Source organism: Balaenoptera borealis (assembly GCF_965194805.1).
Source record: "Balaenoptera borealis genome assembly, chromosome: 12".
Lineage (NCBI taxonomy): Eukaryota > Metazoa > Chordata > Mammalia > Artiodactyla > Balaenopteridae > Balaenoptera > Balaenoptera borealis.
In genome coordinates, this window is record NC_138869.1 from 14,119,216 (window position 1) to 14,134,981 (window position 15,766).

Here is a 15,766-nt window from a genome sequence, read left to right on the forward strand (position 1 = left end):
GCAAGAGTTTTTGACTTAAAGTCTATTTTGTCAGATATGAGTTTAGCCATCCTTGTTACTTGTTTGGTTACTATGTGCATGGAATATCCTTTTCCATTCTTTCACTTGTAACCTATGTATGTCCTGAGATCTAAAGTGAGTCTCTTGCAGACAGCATATAGTTGTATTTTGTCTTTTGCTTTATTTCAATTCATGCTGCTAATCTGTGACATAAGAATCTGAGACATATGAATGATGTGCATTGTGGTTAAGATTAAAAGATAAAAAGTATCTCAAATTGTACTCTAAGGCTTAGAAAAGTATAATATCACAACCTGACAAATATGACACTAAAAGGAAACAATATAAGGTAGCAATATATTCATTTAACCTAGGAGTATGAATAAAAATTATATGTAAATACAGTGAATAACATGAACATCTAACGAAAGAATAATATGCCATGAAAAAGAAGAGTTTGTTCCAGGAGTGCAGGGATGAACCCACATTAGGAAATCAAGTAATACAGTCCAACATGCTAATAAATTAGAGGAGTAAAAATACCTGGCACCTTTTTTAAGAGTAAAATAATTTATAAAATTCAGCATTTATTACTGATTTGACTAAATACAGAATAAAACTGTAATTAAAAGTATTCATGCAAAACCAGTAGACTATATCAATTTCAACAGAAAAACATTAAATGAAAAGTACTGGGAAAGACTCAGATCATATTATTATTTTTGTTCAACATTATTCTGACATGTCTAGCAAATGCACTACCAAAGAGTGAGATATAGATAAATAAGGTAAGAACGTGTAAGTATTTTCATATCAGGTCCATTAAGTCCATGGAAATAACTGAAAAATGCATTAGTATCGATAAGAATAAAGAAAGTTAGCTATCTTGAAAAAACATTCACAACAGCAATAACTTTTCTATAGAGCAGCAATAAAAAATGAAAATTTATGTACTAGAAAAAATAGGATTGAAAGAGTAAGTAGAACTTCAAAATACACAGAATTAAAATTAACCACAAAATACTCAAATCAATATGTGATTTTTGATAGATACACCATAATCCTAAACAGGGATCTTAATAGCATAGCAATGTAATTTCTCCTCAAATTTATTTATGAATTTAATAATCTTTTAATCAAACTCTCAATGAGGACTTTTTGGCAAATTTAATTTAATGTTCACTTCTAAACAATGCACATTCAAGAATAGTAAAGAATATTAAAAAGTGGTTATGTCCAACAAAGTAACAAAAAAATCTATAAAGCTACAATAAGTAAGCATTAGGTTCGTGTAGATACACAGACATAAATGTCAATAAGACAAGAAAAAACAGAATAGAATAAGTATTTATCTATCACAATAATTTAATCTTATGAAACATATGCTAACTTTCCAACCACCAAGGAAGAATAACTTTTTGATACATAGTAAATGAACAGTTGGTTATTAATTTTGAAAAAAAAATGCATGTACACACACACACACACACACACACACACATACCTCAGTTCTTTCTCCATGCCATAAAATTTCTGAAATTCAGATAAAATGGAGTTTGAACAGTAAAAAGTAAAACCATACATATTTTAAGTTATAGGAAAATTTCGGGAGACATTATAAGCTGTCTCTTTAAAAAAATACTTGAATTGAGGAAAAAAAGTATAATTTTCCATTAAAAATGACATAAATTACTGGAAAAACTATTAATATTTGCCTTGTAAGACTATTGTGAAAATTAGATGAACTACTGTAAAGCTTAATACAGAATTTCAAAAACAGTAAAAAATACCTGTTACTTCTCTTTTACAAGTCACTTCTTCATTTCTATGATGTGTCCAGGAGGTAATTTTCCCAAAATAAGGTAATCTTTGCCACAGCAGCTGAAAAACAAACAAACAAAACCTGTGTTGGCATACTGGCTTAAAGAGATCCCTATGCCCCCAAAACAAAGACTTCCTCGTATTACCAGTTCTCACTCACTTATTTTTCACACTCAGATTTTTTTCATTAAATATATATTATACATAGTATATATAACATATACATTTTATTATATATATATATATATATATATATATAAAACACCACAATAAAATTACTTAACAGAGCTAACGCTTTCTACCTAATATTTGCCACCATAAATTCCTGCAAAGAATTACTGTTATAGTTCTATGGACCTTATGTTCATCATTAGTATTTCATTTGAACACAAAAACTTCAAGTTCTGCACTCCCTAAGATCCATTTTGATTTGTTATCTTTATGGATGGTTTCTCCCTCCAGGGGGAGAAAATGTTTCCCCTAGTTTCCCCTAGAAAAACTCATGACTGTTGCATTCCCAGTGTTCCCTGATGTTTGATAATTTCTGTTTGTCACTCACATTAGAAAATAACTGAGCTTGTTGTAATTTTTGTATGTGTGGTAAAAAATACATAACATTAAAGTTACCATGTTAACTATTTTAAGTGTACAGTTCAGTAGTGTTAAGCATATTCACAAAATTGTGCAAGAGAACTCTAGAACTTTTCCATCCTACAGCCCTGTAATTCTATACCAACCAAATACTGATCCCCCCGATCACTGCTCCCAGCCCTTGGCAGTCATCTTTCTACTTTCTGTTTCTCTGATTTTGACTACTTGAGATACTGCATATGAGTGGAATTACACAGTATTTGTCCTTTGGTGACTGGATTATTGTGCTTAGCATAATGTCCTTCAGGTTCACCATGCTGTAGTATGTAACAGAATTTCCTTCTTTTAAAAGGCTGTATGAGATTCCACTGTATGTATATACCATATTTGCTTAATCGATTCATCAGTTAATGGGCATCTGAGTTTTTTCTACTTCTTGGCTATTCTGAATAATGCTGCCATAAATACTGATATGCTCATATCTCTTCCAGATCATGATTTGGATTCTTTCGGATATGTACCTGGAGGTAGGATTGCTAGGTCATATGGTAACTTTTTTCAACATGTTGAGGAACCTGCACACACAAGAATATTTTTTTAGTTCCTTGTGTTGTTTTATTCCAGACTGAAATCTTTATACATTATTGGCATACTATGTAAATTCTGTTTTCACTCCCCTACCCCTCTGCCACATCATGTGTGCTTAGTTTCTGTGATATTTCTTCTTGCCTAATGTGTATAACTTTGTCCAGATTTTTTTCTCTCTTCTGATATAACTGAGATTAACTTTCTTTACTACATTTACAACTTTCCTGGCACTTACTTATCTTTTCTGAGTTATAATTGGATAGATGGGTTTTGCAGCCAGTTTGCTCTACTGTTGTATGTGGGGTGGATAAGAGAAAGGGGAGAGTTAAGAGCTCTTTTTGGCATCTTGGATATTCTTTTTGGGAAGACTAAATCTCTGATACCTTTTCCAATGACTTAGATACCTTCTGACAACATATGTTCCAATCAAATGTAGCTCTGCTCTTGGGAGAGGAAACCCATTGCCCCCACCCCTGCCTATCATCATTACCACCAAAGCTGTGACTAACTGAAGAGCTTAAGCCATGATCAGGAATATTCAGATACTCTTATTTACATCTATTTTTATACTTCTCTTCCCAACAGCAGTTCATACTAACCCCTCACACTCAATATAGTAAAAAGGGGGGAAATAACGCTTCTTTTGAGATTGAAGGTTATTAGAATTTTCCGGATTTTGTCAACTCATCAATGCAGAAGCAAAATATGATATCTATGACTAAATACAGCACAGTACTCCCCTGAAATTTCCTTTATAGCCTTGGTCACTGCTATGATCTGAATGTTTGTACCTACACCTAAATTCATATGTTGAAATCCCAAAGCGCAATGTGATGCTATTAGAAAGAAGAGTCTTTGGGAAATGTTTACGTCATAAGGGTGAAGCTCTCATGAATGCGATTAGTGTTCTTATAAAAGAGACCCCATCAAGTTTCCTAGCCCCTCCTGCTATATAAGGATACAATGAGGATAAGCCTGTAACTCACAGGAGGGCCCTCACCCAACAATACTAGCACCTGATCAATGACTTCCAGCCTCCAGGACTATGAGAAATAAATTTGTTTTTTCATAAGCTACCCAGACTGTGGTACTTTGTTACAGCAGCCCAAATGGACTAAGATAATCACTTTTAAAAAATATTTATCACGGGACCTCCCTGGTGGTCCAGTGGTTAAGACTCCATGCTCCCAATACAGGGGGCGCGGGTTTGATCCCTGGTCGGGGAACTAGATCCCACGTGCCACAACTAAGAGCCTGCATGCCACAACTAAACATCCCGCATGTTGCAATGAAGATCCCGCATGCTGCAACTAAGACCCAGCGCAGCCAAATAAATAAATAAATTTTTTTTCAAAAATTTATCATAATACGTCATACCCTACTTCTTGCTTGACAGTTGTTATTCTTTATATTTATTTGTCTGTGTGCACCTTTGTTTGTAATGGTAGGGGAAGAGCTATCTCATCCTCACCATTTAATTACATATTTTTGAGGAAAGAAGAGTGGAGACCCAAATTTTATATAGCATTAGTACTTAGAAATTAAGACTCCCTTTTGAATCAACAATCTCAGACAAAATTGTAGAATGATCTCAAATGAAATGGGCTGTAGTTATTACTTTTTTCATATAGACAAGTTTGCACTTCTCTAGTAATTGTTTGCTTTGAAATAAATAGAAAATAAATTGTAGGAAGGTTAACAATACTTTCCTGAGTAAATATATGACACTGATCATAAATTCATTCTTACACGTGCTTGACCTGAACCATTTCAACTGCCCTCCACTACAGGCATAGCTTGGAATATTGCAGGTTTGGTTTCAGACCATCACAGTAAAGTGAATATCATAATAAAGTGAGTCACACAATTTTTTTTTTGCTTGCCAGTGCATATAAAGGTTATGTTTACACTATACTGTAGTCTATTAAACATGCAATTGCATGATGTCTTAAAAATGCACGTGTTAAAAATACTTTGTTGCTAAAAAAAAAAAAATGCTAACCATCATCTAACAATGTAGGGCTGCCACAAACCTTCAGTTTGTAAAATCAACAATATCTGCAAAGCACAATAAAACGAAGTGCAATAAAATGAGGTATGCCTGTATGTCTCCCCAAAAACTTTGCTTGACACATTATAGTACAAATATTTACCTAAAGCCTATACCAACTTCGAGAGTACCACATTCTTATCCCTTGGCATTAGGAGTAAAATATTTATTATCACATTCATCTTTTATTAGTTTGAAATCTGACATTTCTATCTCAGAAGATCCTTAAAGGTAAGCTCTCCACTATTTCTGAAATCCTTTTCTCATGATATTTCAAAAACATAAACTTCATTAATGAGAAAAAGAAGAAAATTAGATAATTGCTCTACTTATTATTTGTATAATGATTTATTATATTTGCTTATAATGTAACTCCTTTTAGAGTTTAATTAATCCCACTTAGTGTTTAAGTATCCCATATATCTGCCAACAGGAGTTCAATTTCTGGTTGCTGTTTATTAGCAAGATAATTGGGCTTATTACTTAAGCATGGTGCCTCTCTGGCATTCAGCCCAGATGGGATATTTTGTATGTATTATATCTGGAAAGGAAAGTATACATTTCCTCAAAAGTAGATGTTGAAACAACATTAAGAACTTGAATTTTTTTTCAAACCACCATAATGCACCAAATTGGAGCTAGGACAATGTACAAGAACCAAATGCATTAATCTCATGAACTGGAACACTTTCTCTTAAACTGTTAAGTTTATATTTACCGTTCTCTCAAATAATTCTACAGTTTTATTTATCTATGCACATTCGTGTAAATATTTCTAAAGGTGTTTTACATTTCAAGCTTAGTTGGTTGAACTATATTTTGCCTGTTTGTAACTTTTTTTTTCTGAAAAATAATTTTCAAACTTTTACTAAGTTTTCTTTCTGAAGAGCTGCCAAGTTTCCAGTTTTTAATACAAAATTTATTTTGAGATACATGGAGTAACAGAAGACCCCAAGCAAAATCTTGGAGAAAATTATACAAAATTTTAAGTCTAGGAATTAAAAGTGGAGGACTGACAGATCAGCTGTATCATTTCTTCTTTGCTAACTCCCTTTCAACACTTGATGACAAACTAGGTTTTGAGAACAAGCTTGAAATAAAATTTATGCTAAAAATGAAAGTACATGAGCATGAGACTTGCATATACTTTACCATGGCCCATAAAACTCAGGACAATCATATTAACCCCAAATAACCCAGGGAGAAAGGACTTTAGAAAGACTGGGATGGGTCTTGATTCTACTGTCAAAGGAAGGTGTCAGTATGCACAGGTATATAATCCCTAGGACATACCAGTGACAAAATCTTCACTTTCCTAATATAACAAGCACTTCTTACTAAACCATAAGCTTTTAGAAGATGGGAAAATATTAATTTATCATTATATTCCCAGCATTGAGCAAAATATCAGGTTCCTGGAATAGATTTACCAAATGATTGCTGAATGGATAGATAAACAAACGGTGAGGAAATCGACTAATCTAGCAGTGGTACATTAAACAGTTACTACTTAAAATCTTAACTGACTTATAATAGTACTTATAATAACTGACTTATAATAGTACAAATCACCAAAATAAATGTCATTTTTACCATGAAAATGAAATCCTTTTAATTATATAATACCATATGATTATTTTAAGCTACACACTCTCAAAGCAAAGAATAATGAAAAAGGCACATTTTAAATATTATGAGGTCTCAAAACATAACAGTATGCATTCACAAAAGCATCCAATGTAATGTTATAGTAATTTCCAGTTTTTAAAAAATGTCTCCTTTTAGAAACCTACTTTATTATTGATGAGATGGAAATAGAGCTTGGGAAAGAAGCTATTTATATTTTCTTTTAAAACCCACTTGCCCTTAAAATGTGATGATTCTTTTGGCCATTGTGCTGCATTTATATGTACCCAAGAAACAGACTTCAAGAAGAAAAGAAAATACATCTCTCTGTTCTCTCCTCTAATCTTCTTTTTCTTCTTTGTTAACTCAGAAGCACAGGAGATACATATAACATAGGAAGTTAGAATAAAAAGTCTCCCTAGGACTTTGAAAACACTTCATCAAAATTAAATAGAATTTCTCTTATCCAGTATGTGTTTTTTCTCTTCTTTGGCTTCAATTTTATTTTCGTATGTCCTTGTTTTTACATGTTTTTTCCAAACTACTTAAAATATCAGTAAGAATCTTATGACACCTACAGTTTAAAAATACAAATGGTAATGGTACCTTTTTCTCAAAGCTGTTTAGTAGACCTTAATCCTCTACATTTCTGTCACACCTGAGTAGATTCCTACCACATACAGTGTGGTTTTACATCATCAGTGATCTTCGATAATACGTAACAATATGTTTTTATAAATAGCATAGACTGATCCAGAAAACAAGAAGGTTGAATATGGAAGACAGGGATTAGGAGGCTCAGACTAGATAGTGAAGGGTTAACAGGCATCAGGATTAAACTTTCCTATGAAGGAGAATCAGTTGAATATCAGACCTAAACGTAAAATTGGTCTGACATAAGACTGCATAAAAGGTCAATGTGTACCTGAACTTACATACATGTGCTGTAAGTTCAGTAGGGGTCCCTTACTGGTTTCTATAATCATGTTAGTTTATAGACATAGACCATGGCATGGAATACCCGTGTGTAATGTGATTACTGGAAGAAGTGTGTGGTATGTGGTCGCTTACTTTGCACATCCTGCTTTACCACCTGTGATTTATATTTGCTGATGAATAGTTTTCATATCACGGCACCTGTGGCAAATTACATCCTCTCTTTCAAGGGGGTAAAGATCTCAGTATAACAAGATGACAAGCTTAGCAACTTCTGATAGAGAAACCTATGCAGAGGATAGTCCTACTCATTTCGACTAAGCAATAAGAATGGAAGGGAGCTCTGAATTTAGATACACTGGGCTCAGACATCACTTACTGGGATTGTGGGTAATTCTCTAGGCCTCTGTTTGCTCATCTGCTTGTTATGAAAATTAAATGAGAAAATACACAAAATAGATGTAACAAAAACTCAAAAATTCAGTAATGGTCTTCAGCATCAAGTAGCATTTATGATGCTTACATTATGAAATTTAAATATCTACTACTCTTAAGGTGTTGAATGTATCAAGAACAAGGAAACATTTCAAACCCAGAAGAATCTTTTTTATTGGAAGAGAATATTTATCATGTGAAATGAAGAGAATGGACTCTGTGGCACAACATTTAAATATAGTCATTTGTTACCTAGTTTTATTCCTCTAAATCACAGTTCTGAAAGCCTGTCAGCTAAAAAATAAACTTTCCAGAAACTTAATAATGAGAAGTAACAGTCAAAATGAATATGGAAAATACAGCCGGCCTAACAGAGTAAGCCATTTTTTCCAGTTGTGTTTAGATATTTCAATAAATAGCCTACAACACTATTGTTATTCTTATAACAAATAACATATGATAACATAATCCACTAGCGGTATTCAGCTGCAGGATGACTTACGCGCACCGTTGACACCATTTGTAGTGAAAATAAAATTGTCAAATGGTATACAGAGAGAATTCTTTACATTATATTGTAACCATCGTATTTGCTTTATAACTATTATTTTCATACATGTGATCAATTGTAGTAATAAACTTGGGAGAAAACAGGAGTGTCTCTTGAAAATCTTTTTTTTTTTTAATTTTGGTTCCCATGTCATATTCTTATTTCTGCCTTGCCCTTGTGTTTGGCTTGTTGACATTCCTTGCTATATTCCGTGACAAACAAGATATTTACCTTTCTAATTGCTATAAAACAAAGGTAAGTCAGACTGCTTGAATTCTAAAGAGCTGGTTTTAATGTAAGAATGGCTCCAATGGAGATGAGCACGTATTCTAGGCTCTTATTTAAGCCACAGAAGTTCAGGGCCAGGCAATGCTGTCACTCTTGAACTCCCATTTTCTTAAAGGCACAAAGTGATCACCTCCTAGCTATTCACTCAGTTGACATGAAGAATTTTTACTGAGGCTGGACATGAGTGGGGTAGAGGAGGAATAGAGATTCTTACGCTAAAATGAAAATTCCTTATTGAACAGAAAAGATGCCAAACATTTAAGTAGCAAGAACTCACAAGGAAGGACAAATAAATATTCTAGGATAAAGAGTAGCCAATTTTAACAACTGAAGTTATTTCATGGTTCCAGGTATAGGTGGGGTGGAGCAAAATTAAGAATTCCATTGAGAAGTAACAATGATTTGGGTGATTATAAACTCTTCACTGAATTAGTTTGGGCTTTGAACAATATCTGATTACAATACCTGTGGTATCATCAAAAGTTTAATTAAAATCATTTACAATCTGTTAAATTTAGAACCTACAGGAGCAATGTGGCAAAGCAGGTGATGGTGCTGTTTCTTAAACATTTTCATATTCAAATTTGAATCTACAGTATACTTTAATATGGTAGATCATCAGTACCAGAGATCACTAGCGCATCAGCTCATACAACAAAAACATAAAGCCCTTTTTTATTCCTGCCCCATAATTCTTATACCCGTCACTGTGGCAGCGAATTGATCCCTTATTTCCAGATCAGGCTGAACGCAGGTTCTGGAATGCATCCTGTCTTTAGGCAGATGTAACTTAAGGATTCTGAGGTCAACAGTTTAGGGACTTATCATCAAGTCAAATTTGTTCTAACTTCATGTCCACTACTGGTAACAGAATTGTTACCCTATTTCTGTTAATTAGCCTCCACCTCATACTGGAGTATTATTTTTTAATCTATGAAATATTTTGAATAAAAGAAAAATGATAATTTTCATGCATTAGAAAGATATCCATGAAAGCAATGTGTAGAATGAACTGAAAGCAGGAAAGCTAAGGGGCAGAGACCACTGGGAAGAACTTATGCAAAAACATAAGGTATAAATCAGAACAATGTAGCAAGGCACAGAGAGAGAGGAGGTGGGTCTGTCAGAGAGACACTGAATAAGGGTGAATAAAAAGAAGCTATTTAATTGGACACTAAAAGATTGTGGATCAATATAAAACAATAGTTGTTTCAAATCCAAATTGGAAAAGGTTGCAAAAGGAATGAAATGGGAGGAAGGAGAATGAGCCAGTACTTAGCAATTTAGCGACAAGTGAGCAAGTACTCACACACAACTTGAACTAGTGTTGTTTTAGCTCTACAGCTTGTTTAAAGGCAGTTTAATTTGATCGTGAATTGATTCACTATGACAAAAAATATTTTTATTTAACAACTGTGTTTCTGTAATGATTCTAGATGTTGGAAATTCAAACGTGACTAAGTTGCTCCAATGCGGATATCACAATCTTCTGCAAAATGGTACAAACTGAGGCATTTGTCCACATAATTCAGACAAAGTGAGTTTCAATTAAAGTCAGGATTGTGTTTGGCTAAACTGCTCACACTGGCTTTACTCTATCAATCAGGCTTACTGCATAATTATTTGACCCTTGGCTTCACTTTGCTTGTGTTAGACACAGGCAGTAACTTGGTGGCAGGACCTGCAACCAAAGCTTTGAAAATAACGGTGCTGATAGATCAAAAGTGCTAATGTATATGAAAGTGCCTTGCAAATTGTAAAATACTACATAGACAAAACTGCCACCCATTCTCTTCAAAAAGAATTTAGTCTTCCAAACACCAGACTACCATTCAAAACATGATCTTGTGTCATTTGGAACTGGCTTCATGAGTTGTGGTGCCAGAAAATAAAATATTTCATTGCTTTCTGGCAGACATGTAGCATGTACCGGTAATACCATACATTACCTACTGTGATGGTTAATTTTATATGTCAACTTGCCTGGGCCATGGGGTATCCAGATATTTGGTCAGACATCGTTCTGGGTGTTTATGTAACTGTGTTTTTAGGTGAGCTTAACACTTAAGTCAGTGGACTTGGACTAAAGCAGATTGCTCTCCATAATGTGGGTGTGCCTCACCCAAGCAAATGAAAGCCTGAAGAGAACAAAAAGACCAGCTTGCCCTGAGCCAGACAGAATTCTCCAGAAGACTGCCTTCACACTTCATCTGCAACATGGCTCTTCCCGTTTCAATAGCAGACTGCCTTCACACTCAAATGGGAACATCAGCCCTCCTAGGTCTCCAGCTTGCCCATCTTCAGACTGGAACTGAAACATTAGCTCTCTTCGGTCTCCAGCCTACTGGCCCACACTGCAGATTTTATACTTGCCAGCCTCGATAATCACTTGAGCCAATTCCTTATTATAAATCTCTTTACATATAGTCTATCCACTGTGATTTTGTGATTTATAATAGATATATATTTGGTCTTCATCTTTGAGCCAGTTTTTGTCACAGAGCTCCTAAAACCTTCGAAATTTCCTAAGTGATTAAGAGTGATAAAGATGTCTTGATCTTCGTAACAAACCCCTTTCAACCACAACTGGGTTTATGTTAATGAAGTGACTTTTGGAAAGCACTTAAGGATGAGGGCTGGTTGCCAGGGGTAGAGCCATGTAATTGGAGAGCAGGACTTCTCAGTCCCATTCCCCTAACCTCCAGGGAAAGGAGAGGGACTGAAGGTTGAATCAATCACCAAAGACAAATGATTTAATCAATCATGCCTATGTAATGAAGCCCCCATAAAAAACCAAAAGAATAGAGTTTGGAAAGCTTCTGGGTTGGTGAACTTGCAGAAATTTGGGGAGAGTGGCAGGCTCAGAAAGCACGGAGGACCTGCAACCTTTCCCCCATTCTTTGCCCTATGCATCTCTTCCATTTGGGTGTTCCTATGTTACATCCTTTTACCAAAAAACAGTAAACTAGTTAGGAGAATGTTTCCCTGATTTCTGTGAGCTGCTCTAGCAAATTAATCTGACCCAAGGAAGGAGTCATTAGAACCTCTGATCTACAGCTGGTCAATCAGAAGCTCAGGTAGCCACCTGGACCTGTGATTGGTGTCTGAAGTGTGTGGGGAGGTGGAGGCAATCTTGTGAAACCTAGCCCTTAACCTGAGGGGTCTGACACTACCTCCAGGTAGTGTTAGAACTGAGTTAACTGCTTGGTGGTGTGAACACACACACGTCGTACCCATAGATCTTATTGTTTCTGTTTCTCAAGAGAACCTTAATACATCTACTCATCGCAACAAATCTAGGGCATAGGCATATACAAAAATAATAACAATACATAATAATAAATACAACATTTTCAGTGTGAAAGATTAATAATTTCAGAACCAATACAAATAAGCAATTAAAACACATGCAACCACAGTGCTGACACAGGAAGTCAATGTTTTTAAAACCCATTTGGGGGTCCACCTAAGCCAGACCTGTACTATTGTGAGTTTTCCAAAGACCATTTATTTTAAGTTCTATACTCAGTAGCAGTTTAAATTTTAGTGACACATCAAAAATGGTTTATGAAATTAAAAAAAAAATTATAATGGGCAAATATAAAAGGAAGCATTGGCATTTTATTCTTATCTCAACACTTATTTCCTTTTTGTCACTGGACTTAGTTTTCTTCCCAGCTATAGCAATATACCATTTTAGCTTCTTGGAAACTGCCAAAAAATGTCAAATACAAATGGAAACCACATCATGGAATACACGCAAAATAAAAACCATCGTTTTTCTCTGAAAACACCTGTTATGTACACTGAAAAGCACCATAGTACTCCTAAATAAAAATAATTAGTTTGATTCATTAGTATTATTCTTTAATATTTGTTTTATTTTATGTACTTTATTATAGATGTAACACTATAAATGTCAAATTATAGCTTAGAGGGACTTGCATATATTTATTTTATTTCTTTGATACAAAACCTTGTGAGTAGCTGTTATTCCCATTATAAAGATGAAGAAAATAGGAATTAATTTTCTCAGGCAGCATATAGTTGGGCTCACATTGTATTTCAGATTTTTTAACCCAAAAAGTCAAATATTCACTACAGTCATTATTAGCACCTTAGCCTCAACCCACACTAACTGAGCTCCGGCTTCCTACAAGGTACCACAGTGACGCTGGGAAAATATGAAGAAGCGCAAACCATCATTCAGGGTTTCCAGTGATATACAATGAAGGTGAGGAAAGTAAATCCTTTTGAGAAGGTAAAATCATTAACAATACAAAAACTAAAAAAAAAAAAATGAGGATAATGTTTTAAAAATTTCTCCAATGTATTTTCATCCTTCAGTAATGTGACTTTATTCCTTGATGTTTTGAGACCATCTTTATCCCATGGGATGAAAAAGAGAGAAGAGAAGCAGAGGGAGTTCAAAAACAAGCATTTCTGGGGCTTCCCTGGTGGCGCGGTGGCTAAGAATCTGCCTGCCAATGCAGGGGATACGGGTTCGAGCCCTGGTTCAGGAAGATCCCACATGCCACGGAGCAACTAAGCCCCTGCGCCACAACTACTGAGCCTGCACTCTAGAGCCTGCGTGCCACAACTACTGAGCCTGCGTACCACAACTACTGAAGCCCGCACGCCTAGAGCCCATGCTCCGCAACAAGAGAAGCCACCACAAAGAGAAGCCCGCGCACCACAACAAAGAGTAGCCCCTGCTCGCCGCAACTAGAGAAAAGCACGCGCACAGCAACAAAGACCCAACACAGCCAAAAATAAAATAAAGTAAATAAATTAAACACACACACACACACAAACAAGAATTTCAGCTTTGTCTCTCAGTTTCAAAAATTAGGAATGGAGCATATCAAAATCCTTAGATGAGATAAAGAAGGTGCCAAAAAAGGATGCCCTAAGAAATTAGCCTGAACTCAGTGAAATCTGAAGCTAGGAGATGGATTATGGACTTCAGAAGCAGGTGCCAACCTGAAGCCCCCCAAAGATATAACACAGATAGACAGATATACAGATAAATGAGTAGTATAGATTAGTGGTTCTCAGACCACTCAGGAGTGCCAAAGCAATAGGCTTTTGCTTTATTTCTCTCTCCCCTATCAAGGGTTGGAAGGGAAGATCCATCCTTACTGTTCAGACATCAATTCCTTCCCCTAAATCAGGCTTAGAAAGAACCAGCCAGCTCTTTCCTTCTGGTTGTTTTTCTCCCACCCCCAGCTTATTTTCTGTTTTCTCTCTACTCCCACCTCTGAAGCCATTTTACGAACTGTCAGGTGTCACCTGAGCCTCCAATAAAGCAAAAACAGGCCTTCCTGTTAAAAAAAGAGAGAGAGAGAGCAAAAGAGCAAAAGCAAGAGCAAGAGAGACCAGAGCTGGTCTACGATGAAGTTCTCATTGGTTTGTAGCCAAATGACAAACATAAGATCAATGTTGTAAAATTTTTATAATATAAAATTTATTCTATGTTTTCCATGATAATTTTAGTGATGAAATAATGTATTTCACAAAGTCATGGAAATACTATGTAACTGTTTCATCAGAAATGATCTTTAAAAGAGTATCATCAACACTATGTGGTCCCCGTATTTTTATGTGTGTGTGTGCATGTGAGAGGGGTCATTTTTGGCAAATTGCATTTGTTCATTAAATCACAAGCTCAGGGAACCAGTGATTCAGCACAAGTGCTATGCTTCTTAGGAGGTAAGGGCTGTTTAGATCTGAGGAGTCAGAAGCAGCATCAAGGAAAAGATAGGAGGTAAGTAAGATAGACTGGATTTAACTATGTGGAAACTAGGCAGAGGGCATTCTAGAAGGAAGAATGCTGGTAGAAAACACACAAGGGCTAGTTTCCTATCTTAAAATAGGAAAAATAAAAACCAGCCTAGTTTAGCTTGAGTAAAGGATGTAGTAAGATTTAAAGCTGGTGAAAAGTATGTCCAAGTTGATTAAAAAATTTTGAATGTCAAGCATCAATAATTAAACTTTTAGATAGAGTTAGGCAACTCCACAGCACACAACTGAGAAAGAAACAGGCTCTAAGAAAACAAAGGCATTAACTACAACATGCTCTTTTGAGAAGTTCAGTAATTAAAAGGAAGGGGTTAAGATGGAAATTCAAAAGATACAAGAAGATTGAGAGAAGGCATTGATAAAATGGGGGAACCACCGTCAAGAAACGGCACCAATCAAAAGCGCGAAACTACAAAACTACATTTATTGCTTACATAAATAAGGGTCAGCTATGGTGGTTAGGAACTGTCTCATTTAGCAGAGCAAACTGATATCTTATATGGAGTTTGGGGGAAGAGTTTGTTTTGCAGTTGAGTTGCTTACAGATGTGGAAGTGTGGAGGCAGAAGTATAAGGACTTTAGGAACATGTTTTTTGTTGGTGTTAGGTAGCTCTGATTGACTGAACATGTTTCATTTGTTTGCTTGGCAGTTTACTTGTTATCATGGCTGTAGAAAAAAATCAGCCTTGCCCTAACTATATGACAACTTCTTTATTCTCACCATTTAATAGCCAAGACTTCATGTCTTTCTTCCAGGTGATGGATGCTTGGTTCAATCACCTCTCTTCCTTACCATCGCTGTATCACACAACAGCTTAGCTGCTACCACACTAGTCCTAGTGCTGTCCCACCATAACCTGTTCTCTGCGTCATCCTTGGATTCATCCTGCTACAAGTAAGATTCCGTGATGTCACTGTCCTGCCCAACCACCTCTAATAATTCACGGTTCCTATAAACTAAAATTCTCTATTTCTCCTTTCTATACTTTTCATGATGAAGCCCAATCCAAACTGTCCAGGTTTATCTCCTACTACCCCCACTTCATACACCAAACTCTTACTAGGCCATTTTTATCACT

The 15,766-nt window shown here is 35.5% G+C and overlaps 1 protein-coding gene across 1 annotated transcript in view; it reads right to left on the minus strand.

The window, feature by feature from the left end:
• The window catches only part of GRM7 (glutamate metabotropic receptor 7), a 1,142,612-nt gene that overhangs the window by 1,101,788 nt on the left and 25,058 nt on the right, over positions 1–15,766 (minus strand). The window contains exon 2 of the transcript XR_014232667.1: positions 1,791–1,881. The gene's annotated coding sequence lies outside the window, so the exon portion shown is untranslated. The remainder of the gene's footprint in view (positions 1–1,790; positions 1,882–15,766) is intronic.